The sequence below is a fragment of the Schistocerca gregaria genome, chromosome 2, assembly GCF_023897955.1.
Source record: "Schistocerca gregaria isolate iqSchGreg1 chromosome 2, iqSchGreg1.2, whole genome shotgun sequence".
In the NCBI taxonomy this organism is placed as follows: Eukaryota; Metazoa; Arthropoda; class Insecta; order Orthoptera; family Acrididae; genus Schistocerca; species Schistocerca gregaria.
The window spans coordinates 473,351,932-473,370,971 of record NC_064921.1 but is presented as its reverse complement, the minus strand read 5'-3'; the positions used below and the strand labels follow the sequence as shown (position 1 = coordinate 473,370,971).

Below are 19,040 nucleotides of genomic sequence, written 5' to 3'. Positions count from 1 at the left end.
TCACATATGCCTTCTAACAGACAATTGTCAGAGATGTGTTTGAAGGAAACCCGGTCAAGCTAAACGCCTTAGACACACTGTCCAGCGATTGCAGCACCGTGGAGGTTCCTTGCTGTTTTGGGGTGGCATTATGTGGGGTCATGGTGGTCATGGAAAGTGCCATAATGGCTGTACGATACATGAATGCCATCCTCTGACCAATAGTGCAACTATATGGGCAGCATATTGGCGAGGCATTCATCTTTGTGGACGACAATTTGCGCGCCCATCATACACACATCTTGTGAATGACTTCCTTCAAGATAACAACATCGCTCGACTAGAGTGGCCAGCATGTTCTTCAGACATTAACCCTATCGAACATGCCTGGGACACCTTGGAAAGTGCTGTTTATGGGCGACGTGACCTGCAAACCTCTCTGAAGGATCTATGCTGAATTGCCGTTGAGTAGTGGGACAATCTGGACCGACAGTGCCTCGATGAACTTGTGGATAATACTACTACTACTACTACTACTACTACTACTACTACTACTAATAATAATAATAATAATAATAATAATAATAATAATAATAATGAGCATACGGCCCATTGTGGGGTGGTTCAGCCACCACTCCACAAGTTCTTTAACGCCACTTTGGCGACTTGCGAGTGAATGAGGATGAAATGATGATGAAAGACACACAACATCCAGTCATCTCGAGGCATAGAAAATCCCTGACCCTGCCGGGAATCGAACCAGGAACCCTGTGCACGGTAAGTCAGAATGCTGTCGCAAGACCAAGAGCTGCGGACAACTTGTGGATAGTATGCCATGATAAATACAAGCATGCATCAATGCAAGAGGACATGCTGCTGGGTATTAGAGGTACTGGTGTGTACAGCAATCTGGACCACCACCTCTGATGGTCTCGCTGTATGGTGGTACAACATGCAACGTGTAGTTTTTCTTGAGCAATAAAAATGGTGGAAATGATGTTTATGTTGATCTCTATTCCAATTTTCTATACAGGTTCCGGAACTCTCGGAAACGAGGTGTTGCAAAACTTTTTTTGATGTGTTTATTAGGTCTGAAACCACACTGGTAGTTTCCTAGATACTCTTCTATGTATGTTTTTAACTGTCCAGCCATGATTTTTCCTAATACTTTATATAATATACTGAGTAATGCAGTTCCTCGTTAATTACTGGAGTCAGCTTTGTCGTGTTTCTTATGTATAGGGCAGAGAATTCCTGTACTCCACTGTTTCAGCATATTTTTTTCCCCATATTTCCACTATAATCTCATGATAAACCCTTACTAGTTTTTCTCCACCATATTTTATCATTTCTGCTGTAATATTGTCTTTTCCCAGAACTTTATTGTTTTTAAGAGTCTTGATATTAACTTTAACTTCTTCCAGTGTGGGTTTTGCTACTAATTCCTGGAGCTCTTCATCTCTATTTACTTCCTGCCTCACCTCTTCTGCCATACCGGCAGCTATCCCACCTTCATTTTTCAATTCTGCATTCAGTAGTTCACTAAAATACTCCAGCCATCGGTCTAAAATCTGCTTTTTTCCTCCAATCAGATTTCCCTATTTATCTTTACGAAAAACTGCTCTATGTTGGAATCCTTTCCTTATAGCTTTCACCCTCATATTTCCTGGTTTCTTGAGCAGGATTTCTCTCCTCTGACTCATCAATCCACCATTTTTCAAATTATCTCTTTTTTCCTCGTACATTCCTTATCTGCTTCCCTTCTCTTCTCCTGATATTCTTCTACAGTACCTATAGTTCTCCTCTGCATCATTCTTTTTCTTGCTCATTGCATTCTTCTGTCTTCCTTCTACAGCCTTCGTCAAACCACCTCTGGGTTCTTGATTGCTACTTTCTGCTCAGTACAGTTTCAGCTGTCTTATGTAATTTTCCTTTAACTGTTTCCCATCTTTCTTTAATATCCTCTCCTGCCCACTCTTTGGCTTCATTAAGTCTATTTGTCAAGATAGTTTTATACTGTTGTACTGTAATTTCATCAGTTTTTAACTTGGTATCATCAAACCTTGGCGTGATGGCTTTATTGTATGTTTGTAATTGGCTATTCTCTGCCTGTATTTGATTCTTACCAAATAATGATCATTATCTCCATCTGCACCATAAAAGCCATCCACCTCTAATATATCTGAAGCATGTCATCTATCTATGAGTACATAATCAATCTGATTTTTTGTGATCCCATCTGGGGAGCCCCAAGTAACTTTCCTTATATACTTCCTTTGCATCCGTGTGCTATTAATAACCATGTTATTACTCATGGAAAAATCAATTAGCTTGATATGATTATCATTACAAATGTCATGCAGACTCTCCTTACCAGCTGTTTTCCTGTATGAGATTTCTTTTTCTGCTTGATCACTGAAGTCCCCCATAACCAATTCAACATCGTGCTTTGCCACTCCTGCTATATCCTGCTCCATCATCTTTTTCCACCGACTCTGCATCTTCTGTTGGTGCATGTGTAGATATGAAGGACATATTGAAGAAATGGGTTTTCATTCATAATACGTAGATTCTTTCAGTAACAGGGTTAAAGTTCCATGTGGCAGACTTTTGAGCATTATCAGCGAGAAAACCTGTGCCTCCATATCTTCTGCTTCCACAGGTGTAAAACAGTGTGTGTGTGTCCAGATGCTAATATTCTGCTTCCTTTCCATTTCACTTCTTGTACTGCCACTATCGTCACATTATATTTCTTCAATTCCTTTTTCAAGTTCTGTAGTCCTCCAGGCTTGTTCGGTGTTCTCGCGTTCCATGTCGCTAAATACCAATTCATGTGCCGTTTCTGTTACCAAGGCTGTTTATCCATTACATCCATCTGGCTTTATTTGTACTTTGGTTCCGTAACAAGCTCATTTTTCCTGGGGTGAGGTTGTTAGACTCATGCCCAACCCCCATCTTGGAGAACCTGGGTTTTTTATGGTTCACTCGCCAGGGAGGGTTGACTTCCCTATGCCTATAGAGCCTCCCCTGCCCTATGTTGCAGGACACATTTCGTCTGTCTCCTCCATCGACACCAGTCCAGCATGGGTGACGCTGCCAGTAGCTACGCTACCGCTCACACGGCTCTCGGCTTCATTGGAGCACGCAAACCTCCCGCATGGCACTGAAGGTACCTACGATAAGGCTTTGTGCTCTGGGAGGGAAGAAAGAAGAAAGGCTTTTCAAACTTACAGTTGAAATAAATCAGAAGAAACACAGAAGAAATTTTGTGAAATGCACAAATAGACTTCTAAGATTTTGAGACAAATTAAACGAAAATATGTCAATGAGCAACTGCAGTCAATCAAAGAAAACTTCAAAAACTACAATACACATGATTTATATAAGAGCTTCACAAACCAGATCAAGGAGTACTCACCACAAAACATTTGCTTCCGAAAATAATGTGGTAAATTGGCCTGACAGGTAAAGAAACTTGCCCAGTACTAGTCACATATTTTTCACAACTTTTAAATTGTCCAGAACCCAAAGAGAGATTCCCGAAAATGCAGCCAGAAACCTCGCCACAGAACTTGTCACGGCCAACACAAGAAGAAATTTACCCGCTCATCAAGAAACTTAAAAGCAATAAAACATCAGGGGAGAACAGAATTGTAGCAGAATTCTTGAAAGATTTATGCTCGAATTCACTCGGAGAAATTACTAAAATAATCCAAAACATCTGGCAAACTGAAAAAAATCCTTGATGACTGGAAGATTGATCTGATTCATCCACTACATTAAAAAGGTAATAAATCAGATGTAAACAACTATAGGAGGATCTCTCTATTACCAGTCACCTACAAAATTCTATCAGCTGTTCCCTTGAATAGAACACATTAGCAATTAGAACCCAAAGTAGCAGGATACCAAGCAGGATTCAGACCAAACAGATCATGTCTGAAGCAAGTTTTCAACCTCACAACCATACTCAAAATGTGAGCTCTCAGAGAAAAACCCTGTAGTATGCACATTTGTAGATTTAAAAAAAGCATACGAATCAATACACAGGCCCTCACTGTTCCAAATTTTAGTAGAGGGGGAGGGAGAGGGGGGGGGGGGGGGGGATGGATCCCTAGACATGAGAAATCATAAAACAAACACTAATTGGCATGAAATGTAAAGTAAAATTTATTGGGGAGATCTCAGAACCCATCAACATTCCAACAGGTGTGAGATAAGGTGTGGACTCTCTCCTATTCTGTTCAATGTAGTTCCAGTCAAAGTTGTGCAAGAATGAGAGAAAGAACTCAAGAAATATGGGGTTTGGCAGCCAATCCGAAAGGGCATTTGCAAAAACAACTTCTACTTACCATATCTTGCATTTACAGATGACCTGGCGATACTAACAGTGGATGAGCAGACTGCAGTCAAACAGCTGGAAATACTCAAAGAATGTGCAGAAAAAGTAGGTTTATAAATTTCATTTGAGAAAACTCAATTCTTTTGTTCAGAAACAGAAACTGCAAGCTTGAAAACGAAACACGGTAAAATTAACAGAATCCCAGACTTTAAATTCCTTGGAGAATTCATTGAACCAAAAGGTATTGAAAAAATCTCACAGCAACATCTAAAAAAAATTAAAATTTAATTAAGGTTTACACAAAACCTCTACAACAAATGTCAAGATGGGAAAAAATATGACACTACAGTACTATCATAAAACCAGCAATCCTGTAAGCGAGTGAAACACAAACCCTTAACAGAAAACAACAAATTGAAGACATCAAAATGGAAGAGGGAAAGATCATCTGGAAAATTCTAGAAGGAAGATGTACCCTAGATAGCTATAGCCTACAATCCATTAAAACAACACAAAAGTTTTCAAATATTGGAACTGGTATTGGGAAAAGGCAAATGAAATTCTTTGGTCAACTCGGCCAACTGTTAGAAAATCGATTGACAAAGAGAATAATAGATTAATAGATTCTATAATCTCACTTAAGAACTCCACATCTTGGCTAGATGAAATTCGAAAGGACCTAAATACTGCAACATAAGACCAGCCGACATTCTAGGAAGAAACAGCTTGAGACACAAAAGAGACAAATGGGAAGTTTTATCAGAGCAACCAAAAGAAAACAGTACAAATTAATGTGGCTGGATGAGGATAAACTAGTCTTTTCAGAAAGAATGAAAGCCTATTGTCAGAACAAGATAAATTGTTTGAGTTATTTGCTTAACATCTTCAATTTCTGGGTATAATTCACCAATAATAATAATAATAATAATAAGAATAAGAATAATAATAACAGTAAGAATAATAATTGCAGCATGCTGCATGTTCCTTCATGTAGTGCAGTTTGGTAGGTTGCATAGAAATCAGCATTTGTCACACAGTGGAGAATGAAATACTCCATGAAATAAATCTGAGGCAGAAATACACCAGGTCTAGAGTTTTTGCATTTTCTTCATATGATGTGCTTCAATTATGAGATGAATTTCATGCAACTAAATTTAGATCTCTGACTTTGTGTAGCTTTGAGTTTCAATCAATGCTTTAGAACCTGCTTATAGAAAACCGATTGAAATTATATAGCATTCTGGTTTCAGTTGCACCAGATACTGTATGTGTAGAAATGTGACTGAAATGAATTGTTTTGTAAAACTTAACTGTATTAAAGGGCAAGTATTAAAGCAAAATGATTTTGCTACGACAACGGTGTTAATTATGCATAGAAGATTTTTGCATGTTATACAGCAATGCAGCTAAGACCATGTCTTATATTTTGGGTAACTTTTCATTGTCAACTATTTTGTGTCATGGAAAGGATAAAAATAAAGAAAAAGGATAAAAATAAAGAAATGTCCCATCTTCAAAATCTAACACTGAAGAGCGTTCTGCATCATGTGACAGCTTGCAGTTATATACTAAGCATTTCATTGCCAATGAATGGAGAAAAAGCTTTTGTTCCTCAAATTAAATAAAATGTTAATATTATTTTCTTGACTTACTTGACTTAATTCCTTTGTTCCTCTGTGTGGGCATAGGGCATCCAGGAGAACTCGCCATCTGTCTCTGTCTTTGGCCATTTGTCTCAATTCTGCTCAGGTCTTGCCAATTCTTTTTGCTTCCCCTTCCACTGTCCTCTTCCATGTGCCCCTAGGTCTTCTTCTCTTCCTTGTTTCCTGGGGATTCCATTCCAATGTTTTTTTCTCAATGGTTCCATTTGGTTTTCTCAATGTGTGCCCCAACCAACCCCACTTTCTCTCTCGTAGCTGATCTTCTATAGGTATCTGGTTTGTTATTCACCAGAGCTCCTCATTACATATTTTTTCTGGCCACCAGATATTCATGATGTGTCAGAGACATTTATTTATGAAGCTTTGTTACTGGGATGTTATCTTTTTATCCATTTTCGAGCTTTCACTGGCATACAGGACAGCCTTCACATTTGTATTCAAATATGGATTTTTGTTTTTACCTGATATTTCTATTTTTCCATGTTGGATACAATTGTATGAAGGCAGAATTTGCCTTTTTAATGTGGTCTTTCATGTAATCTCCAGCTCCACCATCTTCCATCTCTATATTACCCAGATAGAGGAATGAGTTGACAGTCTCCACCCACTGCTCCCCTATTAACAGTGGCACCTCCATGTTCCCTGAATTTACTCTAATTTCCTTTGTTTTGCCTGTATTTATCTTGAGGCCAGCAGTCTCTGCTTCTTCTTTCAGCAAGTTTAATTTAGCTTGCATATCAGTCAGCCTTTGAGCTAATAAAACGATGTCATCTGCAAAATCCAAATCCTCCAGACATTCATGGATCCCCCACTGGATTCCTCATCTCCTCCCTGCTATAACTCTTCTCATAACTGAGTCTAGAATAAGTAGAAAATGTGTTGGTGATAAAATGCAACCCCGACAGACTCCAGTTGTTACTTTTATGGGCTCTGTCATATTTCTCTTGTGGAGATCATATAGATCTTTTTTGATGTTTAAGATCTTCTGTGGTATGCCATACTTCCGCAACACCTGCCAGAGCAGTTTTGAAAATCAATGAATGCCAGGCACATGGTTGCTTGTAATTCTTTGCTTTGCTCTAAAATAATCCTAAGTGTGCTAGTAAGATCAACACAACTGCATTGTGCCCTAAAACCGGCCTGTTCTTTACACAGTCACTTATCAAGAGACTCTTTAATCTGTTTAAAATAATTCTGGTGAGGACCTTACTGGGCACTGACAACAATGTAATACCACACCGGTTGTTACAGTATGACAAATTTCCCTTTTTTGGGAGCTTTACCAGCAAACCATTTTTCCACTCCTTTGGAGATTTCTCTTCAAGCCAAATATGCTTCAGCAACGGATGGAGTATTTTAACAGTTCTTTCAATATCGACTTTTAAGAGCTCTGGTGCTGTGTTCTCTAGGCCTGGATACTTTGTATTTGGGTTTTCAAAGCAATCCCCCTGTCCATTGTGGGGCATTGCAGATTTATGTCTTGATCTCCTTCGACTTCCTCTGGAACATTTCTTACCTGTTCCTCTTGATTGTCTTCACAATTTAAAAGTTCCTTGAAGCGCTCCTCCCATCTCTGTAGCTGTGGGTGTTGAGCTGTAAGCATCACCCCATCCTGGTTCTTAAGTGGTCCCTCATGTCTGAGTTTTTCATTGACAACCATTTGTTTATGTTTTAGAGCTCTTTCATATTTCCTTGTCTTGCTGCCTCTTCTACTAACTTTTCTTGCTCATTTCCTTTTATCTTGACATAGCCATATTTTCACTTTTTTGTTTGCCTCCATGTATTCTTTCTGCAGTTTGCTCTTCTGCACTCTTGTCTTACAAAGATTTAACTTCAGTTTTAGTTCTTTTGTGTGGCTGATTTCATTCCATGTAGCATTGAAGATCCATTCTTTCCTTTGACGTGCCTTAAATCCTAAGATTTTATCTCCCACATCTAAATAACTATCTTTGATATTTTGCCCACATGTTTAATTTCCCTCTTCCATAAAGTTTCCTTCATAGAGGACCTGGAATCTGTTTTGTACAAGGTGTACAACTTTGCTTCCACCGTTTTTTTTTTTTTTTTTCACAGCATTTGAGGCTTTAATGAAACAAATTGGTTACACATGTATCATTCATTATATTTTACATCACTGGCCACTACTTTCTCCCATCTTTCAGGCAGTGTACGAATCCCGCATCGAAAAAATTGTTCATCTTTTGGAGTGGCCCACGAATCAATCCAATTTGTGACTTCTTCATGAGATCGGAAGTGTTGGTCACCCAGGCCATTGATATAAACAGGTGATCATCAGAGGGAGCAATGTATGGAGAATACAGTGGGAGGGGTAGGACTTCCCATTTTAATGTTTCCAAGTACGTTTTGACCTCTTTTGCAATGTGGGGTTGAACATTGTCATTCTGCAAAATCACTTCATCATGCCTCTTATTGTATTGTGGTGGTTTTTCTTTTAATGCTCTGCTCAAATGCATAGATTGATTGGTTTTAACAAGGCAGCTAAAACAGCTTAGGGCTGACCCGCCACTGCCCTCACCGAAACTAGGTTTATTGTGCAGTATCGCTTCCTGTATATCTAGTAATGCCAACCAGTGCCCTTAAATAGTGCAAGGAGTGCCTCTACCAGTTTATTGTTAGACACAATTTCTTCAAGTGTAGTTGTGCCGAAGATTCTGTATCTTTTTTTCTCCAATGCCATGCATTCGAAGATTAGGTATGATGCAGTTTCTTCACCCTCATCACAGATCCTACGTTTAGGGTCCTCTTCCATTATACCCATTGTGTGTAGGTGTTTTTTTGAAATTCTCATGGCCGGTTATCAGTCCAGTCATGAGTTTGATCTCTTTCCTGTTCAATCCCAAGATTACAGAGCTTCTTTTAAAACATGGCTTGGCCATCATTACTTTATCATGTTTTTGATCATGGACCTCGGTCCAATATCCTGCGTGCTGTTTCCTAAGCCAGTTCCATAGTTCTAATTTGATCATAGCCTTGGTGATTGTTAGTTCGGGTTCTGGTACAATAAATGGAGTGGTTGCCCCCATCCTAGCCATTCTATCAGTTTGTTCATTGCCACAGATTCCTGAGTGGCCAGATACCCACACTAGGTTCACCCTATTGCTTCCCCCTAGCTCAACCAGAGCCCTGTGGCAATCTGCAATGATCTTAGATCTTGTTGCAGGAGTTGTTAATGATTTCAGGGCTGCATGGCTGTCTGAATAGATGTAGATACTATGGTCATTGTAGCACCTATGCGTATTCTCCACCACACATGCCCTGATTGCAGTAATTTCAGCTTGGAATACAGAGGCCAGTTTCCCTAGAGAGATGATGCTCTCCAGTCTTGGCTGAACCCTGTACAACCCTGCCCCCATGCCTTGGTCTGTTTTCGACCCATCGGTGAACCAAACGATGTCCTCCATACGGTGTTGAACTGTTTTCTCCCACTGCTCCCTACTTCCAATTATTATGTTGTAAGACTTGTTGAAGCAGTTGGGAGTTATTATATAGTCGGAAGGCATTTACCCAGCCATACCTATATTTACCTCACTCACTATGTTAGTGTGTGATTCTGAATATCCGAATGAGATCCAATTTTGGCCAGTTTTAAGTCTGTGTGCCCCAGCTGCTGCCTCCATCTTAACCCAAAGGTGAAGTGGAGGCATATCCAGCATGGGTTCCATTACAGCGGTTGGTGTGCTGCTAATTCTGCCCGTTATGGCTAAGCAGGCTAATCTCTGCACCTTAGCAAGCTCTTTAGCATCAACCCACTGTTCTACCTTCTTCCACCACACTACGGCCCATAGGAAATCCTAGGTCTAACCACTGTGGTGTATATCCAGTGCATACCCCTGGGGCTTAGGCTCCAGTTTTTGCCACAAGCCCTCCTAGTACTTGCTAAAGTACTTTTTGCCATGGAGCAGATGCTCTTAATATGAGGGGTCCAAGTTAGCTTCTCATCCAAGGTTACCCCTAGATATTTCACTATCCCCTTCACATGTAGAGTTTCATCGAAGAGCTTTAGATTCCAACTTGCATGTTGAACATTTCTCTTCGTAAATGGCATCACAACAGTCTTCTTAGGATTAACTCTCAGATCCCGTTTAATGCACCATTTCTGCACAATGTCCAACCCTCCTTGTGCCATATTCCTGATTGTGTCAGTGAATTTGCGAAGTATTACTATGACAAGGTCGTCTGCGTATCCTTGGCAGAAGCACTGTCTGGAATTTAGTTCCTCAATGAGTTTGTTCACCACTAGATGTCACAATAGAGGAACAAAACTCCTCCTTGTGGGCTGCCTCTAGTCGTCTTAATTACCATCTTTTCATTCATCATGGTCGCCTCTGCCTTCCTTCCACTAAGCATGACCCTGTTTCACCTACATGTAGTGGTCTCCAGGTCATGCACCTCTGCTGCCCTTGACTTGGAATCAAAGGTCGTGTTACTGGAGGCCCCCCTCTATATCCAGAAAGATGCAGAGGACTATTTCTTGGAAGTGAAGTGCTTTTTCCACTTTTCCAATGAGTTGGTGGAGAGCTGTCTCATATGATTTACCTGGTTGGTATGCGTGTTGGTTTAGGTGTAGAGGGACTCTACTTAGCCTCCTCTCCCCAACAAATACATTAACCAGTTTTTCCAATGTTTTGAGAATGAAGGAGGACAGACTGATTGTTATCATATCCTTGGCCTTGGTATGATTAATTCGCCCTGGCTTCGGGATGAAGACAGCCTTCACTGCCCTCCAAGCATTGGGAATGATTCCTACTGCTAGGCTAACCCTGAATAGTCTGCATAGGACTCTTATAAGCTTTCCTCCTGCCTGTTGCAGGAGAGCTGGAAAAATTCCATCTGGGCCAGTGACTTGAACAGTTGGAATGTTCCCACTGCCAACTGGATTTTGTTGAATTTCACACACTCCTTGGCCATTTCCCAGTCCTTTCTTCGAGTGCCTGAGAACCGTTGTCTCTCTGGGGTCATATACTGGTGTTTGTGTGTTGTCCGGAAGAGCATATTGAGGAAAGTGAGTTTTAAGGAGCAATTCCAGCATCTCATGTGCTGTCCTTGTGTATTCCCCATCCTCCTTCCTCAATGTACCTCTTGGATTGGTTGGTACTCTAGTAGGAGTCTTGTGAAGTCTGGCTTGTGCAGCTGTGCCCACCACTTCCTCACAGAATGCTTTCCATGGTGCCTCCTTTGCTTGTCTTATTGCAAGATTGTAATTGACAAGGGCCTCATGATATTTAGTCCATTGTCCTTTATGTCTCACAATATTAAATAGTCTTCATACCTGTTTTCTTTGCGTTTCCAGTTTGTTATTCCACCAAGGAACACCCCTAATTGTGCACTTCCTGGTCATTGTGCAGTTGTCCTGATATGAGGTCACTATGGCAGAGGTAACAGCCTCTGCTACTTCCTCAAATTGTACTGGCTTCCTTATCAAGGTTTTAATTTCTGATAAGCCTAAGTCAAGGTCCCTCCTATATGTTTCCCAGTTTGTTTTCCAGGGATCCCTATAGGTCATGGTCTGTCTGATTCCCATTTCAACCTTGAATTTAATGTATATATGGTCCGACGAGGATGGCTCCAACACCACATGCCATTGTCTGACATAGCTACCTATCGTCATGGAACCAAATGTTAGGTCAATTACTTCTTCCCTTCTGCTATTCCTGAATGTATGTTAATTGCCCCTATTCAGGACCTCTTAAGTTGCTGCCTAAGAGAAATTCAAGAAGGTACTCACCTCTACTGTTGGTGTCCTTGCTGCCCCACACTAGGTTGTGGGCACTGGTGTCGCATCCCACCAGCATTTGATCACCTTGCCGATGGCAAGTCTCTACCAGTCTTCTCACCTCCAAGGGAGGGGGAAGATATGCTGAGGCCAAAATTTCCCTCGTGATACCTTTCTCACATTGCTGCATTTTGATGGTCACTAAGTCCCTAGAGCAGAAAACCATCATTGGCATGAAAGAAATGCTATTTCTAACATAGATGCATGTTCTGGGGTTTCTTAGATTCCTAGCATAGATCAGCTTACCTGCAGTGCCTCCAAGGCCCAATACAGCCTACTTTGTATAAATAGGTTATTGTATCAGGGCCATGTCCACTTCCTGTCTCCTCAGGCAGTGGCTCAGGGCAGCAGAGGCCCCTTTACTTTGCTGTAGATTAATCTGCAGCAACTCCAGGCTCCATCTTACTACCATCTTTGAGATCTTGGAGAACCCTGATGGTGAACTGCGAGAACCCTAAAAACAGTTTTAGGTCCTGCTCCCGCATCGCCTTCAGGGACTTCTCACCAACCTCCACCACTAGGGTTCATCCTTATGGAGCTACCTACTGGTTAATCACTGTCCAGTCTTCTGTCGGGACTTTTGGGTTCTGCGCCCCTATTTTTCTGAACAGAGTCTTGGGAGAGACTTCCTTAAGGATCTTAGGTACCCATAATGATATCTTTGTGGTCTTAAGAAGCTCGACTGCCATCTTGACCAGCAGCTTCACATGTTCCCATGGGGATATTGTGGGCACCTTGTCCTTGAGCCATTCTACTGCGCACACACCTTCACAGACAAAAATCAGTACACCACGATGTAGATAGCCCCTCATGAAGTTGGGACCTGAGCCAGCATCCCCCCAATCTTTTCAAGTAGGGCCATCTGTACTAGTTTCTCTTGCTGCGAGGTAATGGCCACCAGTGTATAACCTTCCTGAATAACTACCATCCCAAAAACCTAGACTGCAGTACTATAGGTCTGTTTCCTTATTTCTTGCCTCGGTCTTTTCTGGACTCGCTTATCCAGGGAGGAGGGAGTCTCTGATTCCTCCCTTATTCGCTAACTACCTTTCTTTGAAGTTGTGGTGGTCTGCGTGTTCCCGTCAACCTGAGACAGTTTTTTCCTGTGGGTCTTAGGTTCAAGTCCCTTTACTTCCCTCTACTTGTTTTTAGGAAGCCATTCTTTGCCTTCCTTTTTCCTCTGGTCCCTGAGTAGCTTCCTCATCTGGACCCCAGACAAGCCTTTGATCTTAATCTGGTCTAGCATCTTGGTTACAGTTCCCACTTCTGGCTCAGGTCTAGACCCTGATTCAGTAGTGGAAATGCCTTCCATTGGTTCTGTCCCCGATGTTAGGGTATCTGAGGTCTCAATTTGCCCCTCAGTTTCTTTTTCTTTATTTTCTGTAGTTGTGTCCATATTGGTCCCATGAGATTTGGGGATCTATAAGGGCCACACCACAAATTTCCCACGCGGTCTAAGGCTAATTACTCAGCGAGGTCGCCCGGTATCCCTGAGGCTCCATTTGCGACACATCTTCCCATGTGCCAAGCACCCCTCAGCACGGATCGCATCACACCTTGGGTTGGGTCAGGGAATAGGGTAGGATTAAGAGTGGATAGGGAAGACAGGACGTCTGATCCATCGGCTGAGGCCTGTCTGGCAGTAGGTCCTCTACCTTCGGCTTAGCCCTCAGCTTCCTGCGGATACGCAAGCCTCTCCACCCACAAGGACAGTGCTTTGTCAAGGTGGTGTCTCCCGGCATTAATTGCGTATAATAATGAGCACCTGTGATAGTTTCACTTGGTTTTAACACCTCATAGACACTTTGCCGAGCTGGCTCCAGCAAATGCAGAGCATGATCTTGGAGCCATGAATATTTGGTTTGGCCTTCGACGTGGAAGCTTGGTCAGGGTAGCCCCATGAATTTTTCGTCTTCATCTACATATATACTCCGCAAGCCACCCAACAGTGTGTGGCGGAGGGTGCTTTACGTGCCACTGTCATTACCTCCCTTTTCTGTTCCAGTCACGTATGGCTCGCGGGAAGAACGATTGCCGGAAAGCCTCCGTGCCCATTTGAATCTCTCTAATTTTACATTCCTTATTTCCTCTGGAGGTATAAGTAGGGGGAAGCAATATATTCGATACCTCATCCAGAAACGCACCCTCTCAAAACCTGGACAGCAAGCTACATCGCAATGCAGAGTGCCGCTCTTGCAGCGTCTGCCACTTGAGTTTGCTAAACATCTCCATAACGCTGTCACGCTTACCAAATAACCCTGTCATGAAATGCGCTGCTCTTCTTTGGATCTTCTCTATTTGCTCTGTCAACCCGACCTGGTATGGATCCCACACTGTTGACCAATACTCAAGTATAGGGCGAATGTGTTTTTTTGTAAGCCACCTCCTTTGTTGATGGACTAAATTTTCTAAGGACTCTCCCAATGAATCTCAACCTGTCACCTGCCTTTTGCATTTAGGGTTATTGTAATAAACCCATTTTTTGTCCCCAGTCACAATGCGATGCAGAAACCCTTCCGTTTTTGCCTCTGAAGCAACTGTTCACAAACACACAAACGTCGTTTAATGTCTCTTGGTTTCAGCTCACACGGGACCCAAGTTCCTTCTTTCTGAATCATGCCCATGGCCTTGAAATATTTTGAAATGGCTTGCTGTTTCACTCCCACTAATCATGCCAATTCTTCTTCATTTTGATTTGAGTCTTCACTCAGCAATGTCTCCAATTCTGCAGCTTCGGAAACATTCTCTCTTTCACCACTATGCTGGTCTATGATGTTAAAATCACTGTACTCGAAGTATTGAAACCACTCATGACATGTTCTTTCACTAATAGTATCCTTACTATATGTGCTTGAGAGCACTTGATGAGACTCAGATGCTGTTTTCTTCATATTGAAACAAAACAGTAACACCTCTTGCAAATAACAAGAATTAGGCTCATAAACTGACATTTTCAGTCAAGAACAACTTTATGATGCAGTCACAAATCGATGGAAGTTTGAATGAGATTATGTTGACCGAGGTCCAAGCTGACTGTCTGACATCTACGATCTGTTCTTTCCACCGCTACTTAGTGTTGTCGCCACCTATCAGCAAATGGTGGAAGCAAAGTTGTACACCTTGTAGTTCAAGGGCAAATGTTTCTTTGATTTGATGGTCTTTTAACCTTGCCACATATATTTTCTTTCTCTTGTGATTGAGCTTGGTTCTATTTACCACTATCTTCAGTCTGAATTCCGCCAAAACTAGGTATTGCTCACTTCCAACATCTGCTTCTCTGACATCTAACAGAGAGTGTCGAAACTTGCGGTTTATGACTATGTGGTCTATTTGATTTTTGGTAATGTGGTCTGGAGATACCCACATTATCTTATGTCTGTTATGATGTGGAAACAATGTGCCTCCAATGACTAGGTCATGTTCAGAGCACGTATTTATCAACAGTTCACCATTTACATTTCTGGTCCCCGTGCCAAACACATCCATGATATGTTCAAGCCCTTCATTTCCTGAACCAACTTTTGCATTCAAGTCACCCATTGAAATTTTTATGTCCATAGAATTTGTTTGTCTAAGGACTCCATTAAGCTCTGTATAAATTACACCTTTTAATTTTCCTTTATCTATTTCAGTAGGTGCATAGCATTGAATTACAGTGACATATCACACATCTGTTTTAAAGCATGTGGTTATTATCCATTCTGAGACTTGTTTCCACTCCAATAAGCTTTTCTTGCTGCTTTTACACAGTAAGAGCCCAACACCATATCTATGCATCGCGCCCTCACCTGTCTGACATGTATACAACAGCACTCCACCATTTTGTGTTTGGAATTCCCCAAATTCTGGCCACCTTATTTTTTCACTTAATCCCAATATATCTAGTTGGTATTTCTCCATCTCTTTTTCAACCTGTCTTAGCCTTCCTGCCTCTCTCAATGTCCTTACATTCCAAAAACCAATATGGGTTTTCCTTTCCAGGCCAAAGGTCATCTCCTTAAGATACATCTGTCTCTTCTTTTAGTTTCTGTGATATGTGGTTTTTGGTGGTGCGGGTTATCAGCCCACAGCCCCCGAGTGTCCTGGTGGGGCTGCCACCTCGTGGCCTGCACACCTGCCAAGGTTTTATTTCAGGACCTTACCCCTTAGATAGCTTGTCTTCACCACGACTACAGAACGCTATCCATCCGTTCGCAGTGCGGCCTATGTGCATCAACGTTGTCCTGGTTTCCAAGGATCTTCCACTGTCCACATTAGAGGACTGTGCCTGCTGCCACACATCACAGAGATGGAAAGGAAAGGAAGAGAGAGTCTAGGATGGGATAGGATAGGACACTAGACAAGATGTTGAGAGACACACTTCATCTGGATCCTTTATAGAGACCTGTCCAGCTTGGGAGGTGCTGCCGGTAGTTACACTATTGCTGGTATAGCCCTCTACTTCATTGGATCACATGGGCAGTGTTTTGTTAAGGCGGTGTCTCCTGAGGGGTGCTATTTACTTAGACTGGATTTTTCTGTGGAACGTGTCTTGTTGCAGTCACACTTCTTTAATCAGTCCTCTTATCAGTATAGAAAGTGTTGACTACCTGAGTGTAAGCTGTTTATCCTCACCTGCGTGTGGATACATAGCTGCATGTGACTAAGCCAGCCGTTGTGGCCGAGCGGTTCTAGGCACTTCAGTCTGGAACCGCGCGACCACTATGGTCGTAGGTTCGAATCCTGCCTCGGGCATGGATGTGTGTGGTGTCCTTAGGTTAGTTAAGTTTAAGTAGTTCTAAGTTCTAGGAGAGTGGTGACCGCAGATGTTAAGTCCCATAGCCATTCAAACCATTTGCATATGACTGAGCATTCAACCCAGAACAGTCAGGGTTTTAAACTATGAAATTCTTAGTTTTTGAAGTGTCACATTACTCTATAGCTACCACAAAGCCGTTGCATTTTGAATGTGTAATTAAATCGGCTATATAAATGTGTAATGCAGCCATTTCTGTTATCATTAATTTTTATGCTTTATTACATTTTAATAACTTTTTTGTAACATACATTGAATGCTATTGCATGGGTGCCACCACTTGTTTTCCTACATGTGTACTCCAAGGGGAAATTAAAAAGTTTCTGTTTGAGGGTGTCAATGCAGTCTATAGACAATGTAGCACAACTCCATTGTGAATACATAAGCACTGACATGTGGGCAAGGAATTAGAGGGGCATTCATGTCTTTCAGAAGTGTGTGTGGTAAATGTGAAAACAAACTATAGTGACATTATTACCAAATGCATACCATCAGAACCAATGTGTTATTATTTTCTTAGCTACTGAAGGATAAACACTGATAGACATCTAATGGAGCATGAAGAGTGTGTATGGGACAGCATCTCTGTCAAAGACAATTGGTGTGGAATGGTGCACCAAATTCCGTGCTGGTTGCAATTTGACACAAGACGCTGGTCAATTTGGGAGGCCAGCCTTGTGTGTTATGGATTAACTGAAATGGGAGACATGTGAACACACTCCCTTCAGTCCTCATCTCTCCCCATGTGATTATCACATCTACAGCCTCTTAAAAAAGGCCTTCAAGGGTGATGGTTCCTGTTGAACGAGGATGTGTAGCAGGCAGTTATAGACGTCTTCACACAGTAGGACATGGTGTTTACCGAATGGGCATGTTCAACTTGGTGTGGTGGTGGAATGATTGCCTCAATGCTAACAGTGATTTTGCTTGACTGGCATACCGATTCTTGTCCATGTGGCCCTCCTCTGAATGGGAACTTTTTGATTGCCTCTTATGCATATAAAATGTTATGCATCCAAGTCCCTCCTGATTTTCGTAATATAAGTGCAGGTTCTTGATTGTATGGCTGTATGTGTATATAGTGCACATTAACATCAGTAACTGTAACAAAAAAAGCTTGGCAAAAATTGTTCTCATTATACCATATGTTTGGGTTTCCTAGCATTCCCTTCATGTATGCAGCATGTGAAGACTATCTGCTTAAATACCTCTAATTATAATTAGACTAATCTTGTAATTAGTCTAATCTTGTAATTAGTCTAATCTTACCCTCAAGGCCTCTATGGGAGCAGTAAGTAGAGAGCTGTAATGTTCATTACTTATTTAATATTGAATCATAAAACTTTGTAGGTAGGCTTTAACAGGATAGTTGACTTCCATATTCAAGTGTGTGCAACAAGTTCAGGTTTTTCAGCATCTCCATGATGCTCTCCCACAGGTCAAACAAACCTGTGACCATTCATACTGTATACATCCAGTGTCCCTGTCATGCCTGATTGGGGTGGGGTACAGGACACCTGAACAGTGTAGTACACTGTGTCACATGTTTTTCATAAGAAATCCCTTTGTAAACTGATTGCATTTTCTCCTTATTGTACCAGTGAACTGAAGTTTGCCATCTGTTCTATCTACAACAGTGCCTATGTGATCATTCCATTTCATATCCCCACAAACTGTCACTCCCAGCTAGTTTCCAATTGTGACTCCTTGATGTTTTAGTATTGAATACTATGTCTTTTTTCATTTTGTGAAGTGCACAATTCTACATATCTGAATGCTTAGAGCAGTCTACCATACTCTGCACTATTTTGAAATATTATCAATTTCTAACTGAATATTTGTGCAACTTTTTTTCAGACAGTATTTCATAGATAACCACACCAATTGCAAAAAGTTAGAGTTTGCTGTTAACGTTGTTCACCAGGCCATGAATATACAACATTAACAGCAAGTGTCCCTACACACTTTCCTAGGACACACCTCAAGTTACTTGTACCTATGTTGATGACTTCCCATCCAGGATAACATGTTGCAACCTCCATACCAGTAATCTTTAATCCAGTGAAAAATTTTATTTGCTATCTCCATAAGACCATACTTTCATTAACGAGTATCAGTGTGATTCTGAGTTAAATATGTTTCAGAAGTCAAGATGTACCATATGTATTTAACTTTGATTCTTGGCTTCCAGTACACTCATGTGAGAAAAGCACAAGTCGGATTTTGTATGACCAAAGTTTTCAGAATCCATTCAGGTTGGGATAGAGGAGGTTGTTCTGTTTGAAATATCTCATTATATTTGAGGTCAGGATTTTACAACATACAGTTCATTCAGCATCTGAATTACTCCTCCTCCTCCTCCTCCCCCCCCCCCCCCCCTCCCCCAATTACACAAATAACTTAAAAGTGAAACTTATATACCAGGACATAAGCAGCGAGAGCCGTCATTGCCATCAAGAAATTCTGTAG

General features: G+C 41.4%; 1 protein-coding gene across 1 annotated transcript in view; it reads left to right on the top strand.

Annotated features, from left to right (window-relative positions):
* LOC126326481 (peroxisome biogenesis factor 1-like) overlaps positions 1-19,040 on the top strand; it is a 392,188-nt gene that overhangs the window by 210,497 nt on the left and 162,651 nt on the right. The window lies entirely within an intron of this gene.